The sequence below is a fragment of the Montipora foliosa genome, chromosome 12, assembly GCF_036669935.1.
Source record: "Montipora foliosa isolate CH-2021 chromosome 12, ASM3666993v2, whole genome shotgun sequence".
Taxonomy (NCBI): Eukaryota; Metazoa; Cnidaria; class Anthozoa; order Scleractinia; family Acroporidae; genus Montipora; species Montipora foliosa.
The window spans coordinates 6470704-6475703 of record NC_090880.1 but is presented as its reverse complement, the minus strand read 5'-3'; the positions used below and the strand labels follow the sequence as shown (position 1 = coordinate 6475703).

Below are 5000 nucleotides of genomic sequence, written 5' to 3'. Positions count from 1 at the left end.
ATACCTAGTTTTAACGTGTAAACTTTTCCTTACAATTTTGAACACACAACAAAACTTACCTGGCAAATCATCATCTTCGATTAAGCTAGTTCCATCGTCATCACATGTTAAACAGTTCAGCCCACTTTTCATTTTAATGTAAATGGCTCCTTGCCCACAGAGCAGTTTTACTTGTTTGTACGTGTATTCTTCTCAACTAACAGGTTTGCTTAACTTTCGTCGGTTTGCACGAAGAAACACAAAATCTCTGTTGCCAACTAACAGATATTTTAGTGTGATCGCATCGCCAATTTTGGATCGGATGTTGGCCTCTCCATCTGTATTGACTAAATTAACAAATCCTCGAAGCAAAATATTGTCGTGGTTAATTGACAAATTTTCTTCTTCGTCGTCGGCTTCCCCCGCGTACATAAGAGCAAATTCAAACGGTTTAGATTGTTCTGGAGTAGTTTTTTGTTTCTTTCCTCTGTTACTGCTAGGAACGGACGGTGATGCTGATCGAAGTCGCTCCCGTTGGCTCAAGCGAGAACACAATCCTGTACTTCGACTTCTAAAATGGATCTTTGTAACATGGATCGACCTCGCTCGACAGCACTAGAAACATTGCTCCTTGAACTCAAGTTATTTTCAGAAACGACTTGAGTTGCTGAATCCGGAACTTTCGTATTTGAGCTTGAACTAGTGCTTGCTAACACTTGTGATACGAGTCTCGAGCACTCACCCAACGAATCGGCAAGACTACGAAGATGTTCCTCCATTTTGTTGGTTAAAAATGGCGGGAGAAGCTTTTGGAAACGGATTCCCGGATGTTCAATCCCGGATGTTTTTAAAAATTTGAATTTTCATTGAAGTGAAAGTTAATTTCATTGAATTGAGCTTGAACTTAGTTGAATTGAACTTGAATTTTCATTGCATTTCATTGAATTTCATTGAATTGAAATTGAGTTATGGTATTGAATATTGCTACAATAGGCTTGCCATACCGTAGTCCAGCAGCAGGAAATCACACAGGGGGAGTAGAATCGAGTCGTTAACACTACAGGTTCCGCTCGTTGCATTTTCCATGTATAGTACACTGTGTTGTAGACGATAATACACATATGGAACGATAGACAGGAATATTATTTTGTATAGGTTATTGAGAGGATGTCTTAACGTATTAAACTTATGCTTTTATTTCTAGACATTTTACGTAAAGCTACTCGAAGACATTGACGAGCGAAACTAATAACAAACGAAACGAAATTACGATCCATGTGGAAAATGTTTAACGTTGAACTTATTCCGTACTCGATCGAAAACGAAAACAAAATTCTGTAATGACAACCGAACGAACTTGAACAAGACGCCTATAAGGGCGTATCCGTGGGATGCACAAACAGTTAACACAAATTGTCCAGTTACAGTGAACTACAACCACGGGTAAACTTCGGAATATGGGGAGAGATTACCAGAAAGACAAAGCTATAATTTAACTAGAAGTTATTTGTTGTAAAACGTTTTTTATTTAAGTTTGCATATAGTTTATAAGACCTTTTTGATTTAAGACGTTTACATTTTTATATAGTAGATAACTAAGTCTTATATTTTAATTATATTGTACATTTTAGATATTTTATTCCATTTATTTTATTTATTTTAATAATGTAATTAGGAAGCGCTTTGGACAATTATTGGATTTTAGCGCTATATAAATAAAGTTATTATTATTATTATTATTATTATTATTATTATTAAAACAGAAAGAGGTTATTTCTTATTATTAATGCTACTAAATTATCCAGTGGAAACAACAAGTTATAGGGATATGGGATATTTAGGGGGGGGGGGGGATGCATGATATTTAAAAAACCGAAATGGTGTTATAGTGATACAAACCACAGGAATTAACGGGTATAGGTCAGGATTTTTACAGATATGGGATACTTAAATTCCTGCCTTTACTAATGGGGCCTCAACAATCAGCACAGCAATACTATCACAATTCGGGCGTTATCCTAGACGAGGATATATCTCTTGAACACCATGTTGCTGCTATTTGTAAATCCTGCTTTTTTCATTTAAGGAACATTTGCAAAATCAGGAAACATATCAGCGTTAAGGCCTGTGAGACACTTATCCACGCATTCATTTCTTCTAATTAGATTTTTGCAACTCGCTTCTTTAAATTTTTCTCTAAATTTTCAGTGCAAAAGCTATAACTGGTACAGAATGCTACAGCCAGAGTCCTCACGTTTTCTCACAAATCCGAATATATTAATCGAATCCTGCGTAGCCTACAGAATTTGGTTACCCAGTGGGCAAAGCATTCAATATAAGATTTTACTTCTTACCTTCAAAAATCCTCAATAACTAACCGTCTTATTTGTCTGACTTAATCAAATCTTATAGACCTTCAAGGACTCTAAGGTCGTCTGGCCTCCATCTTCTAAGCCCTCTTATAATCTTAACTCTTATGGAAAGAGAGCTTTCTTTTGCGCAGCCCCTGAGCTGTGGAATTCACTCCCTCATAACATCCGATCAAGTCATTCTATATCTAAATTCAAAGGCTTACTTAAAACCTGGCTTTTCAAACAAGCATACCTGGACTAGTTATTGCCATTGAGTTGGTGCATGATTTTATGATATGTGAAACAAAATTACAAAATCTGTGTTATCTCATGGCTATCTTTATTAATTATTTGACTATGCCCCTTTTTATAAATACATTCTTTGTAAATATTTACTTTTATTCTTATGTACAGAATTTTATAATCTAGTTTTTAAGTCATTGTCATTGTAAAGCGGTTTTCAACCTTGGAATTATCGCTATATAAAATAAAGGTATTATTATTATTATTATTATTATTATTATTATTATTATTTACTTTTACTAAAGCTTTTTGAGGAATGTTAAGATAAAAGGTGAGATTTATTTGGAATAGCGACTGGAGATAGGCCGCTTCATTCGTTTGCTTTGGTTTGTCTATATAACAAAATAGAGTGTACGTATTTTTATTTGGTTGTTTAAGGCCTTTTAACATATATTCTCTTTACCTTTTTTGATTCCTGTACTAGGAGGAATGGATTTATTTTTTGTTGTCAAATGTCATTGACTTGACTTATCACATACCATTAAATTTGATGTTAGGCTAATTGTCTTCTTGACAATTATTCCACGAGAGTGCGTTGTATAAGAGAGACCACTGAGTAGATCTGAGTATTGTCCCCGCAGAAGACTTCTAATCTTATATTTTTATAAAATTCTTTTTCTTTGCTTGATTTCAATGGTGTTTTTGGTTGTTAAAGGCTTTTTCCAATCTTCTTTTCCCGTTTTTTGATTCCTGTACTAGGAGGAATGGCAATGAAATCCCCAAGCAGTGCCCCAGCTAAGTGGGTCTTGTGAGCGCTCTGCAGGGCCTAATTGCCACTTCTATATTCCTTTTCACGATTTATGTTGTTGTCGTTTACACAACCGATTACATATATATTAATTTACAATCTTTCATCTCCCCGAGAGGGTAGGAGATGAAAGACCCTGGGATCGCAAAATCTCAGTAACGAAGACATTAATTCTTTTTTTTATACTTGATTTATTGCTTTCTAATGGCGGGTGTTGACTCACAATGGCCAAATCAACACACTCAGAGTGTCTGTAGACTGTCACGTAGTAAAAAATATAAAACCGAAACCGAAATATTACAAAAGACTAATACAAAAATATCTGCTGCAAGTCTCAAGTCTGTTTGGGGAAACATGCCACTCAATTTTACAGAGCTTTATATGGAGACGCGCCATGTTAAGTTGTTGTTCCTCGAATGGCCTCGAATCAACAAAGCATCTGGACCTCAGTTTGCGATAAAAGCCCTCTCTTTTTGCTCGTGAACTGAACTAAATGAGCATAAACATGTCTTCTACAGCTTTTAATGGTTAATTTGCCAAAAACCACAAGGCAAAACCGATTTTTAACCAGACAGCTTCATCTCAGTTACTATCTTGGTGTCACGCAAGGGGAAATTTGAAATTTCCAAATGCTGTATTCTCAAAACGAAAAACGCTACGGTGCCTAAAACTGGTAAAAGATTTACTTTTAAGCAAGTTTTTACCTGGTATGGATTAAAAGATCAGAAAACCTAGCAGCTTTGATTTTACAATTTGATGGCGTCATGGCCGATTGAACACACTGGTTCAATTCGCAAAGTCTTCGTAAAATGTTTGCCACAATGGCCAGTTGAACACACAGGTTCAATTCACAAAATCGTTTGGAACGACTGAACAAACTGTTTCGCAAGAAAAACAGATCCATTGGAGTATTCGTTCGATTCAATATCAAATGCTTACATGCAGTGAAACACACGAGACCGGAGGCAATTCTCCTTACCTTCAAAGCTTCCCGTTCTCAAGGAAAAATCGTCTGTCCACTTTATCAAATATTTTCAGATGTGAGGTTTAATCATCGCGGGCGAAACGGATTTGCTATAGCTTATATTGTGGGCAAAGAGTGGTATAGCCTGCGCTCAGAGAAGAAGAGAGAGGAGTGAGATTTCTAATCGCCGTACGGGAGTTTGGAAAACATCTGTGGGGCACATTTGTGACTACGAACGAGATAATAAATATAACAAACCATCACGTGAGTTGCTTCGATGGCTCAGGGGGAACTTACTCGCTGCCGGTGCGCGTGGCCCGAGTTCGAGACGCGATGGTTCCGCTTGTAACATACGGGTTCTTATCGAGCGGATAATTTACTATCCCTGGGGTATGCACATTTGTGACTACAATGAAAAAAAAAAAAAAAAACTCAACTGGACTATTACCGTGGTATGCATGATATGAATCCCACGTAATAACTATTGGCTGACCAATACCAAAAACTTAATCACTTAATCATGATGTCCGATTTTCCCAATTGGTGTGACGCCTACATGAATGAAAACAAGTCCTACAAAGTCATGGTTTGTCATCATACTGTCTCTTACGAATATAGCTAGGTTGGAAATGGTTGAGCGGAATCTTTTCAATTC

At 36.5% G+C, this 5000-nt stretch overlaps 1 protein-coding gene and 1 pseudogene across 2 annotated transcripts in view; one reads left to right on the top strand and one right to left on the bottom strand.

The window, feature by feature from the left end:
• Positions 1–132, bottom strand: part of LOC137980236 (uncharacterized) — a 1564-nt pseudogene extending 1432 nt beyond the window's left edge.
• Positions 1–5000, top strand: part of LOC137978900 (ficolin-2-like) — a 38957-nt gene that overhangs the window by 17934 nt on the left and 16023 nt on the right. The window lies entirely within an intron of this gene.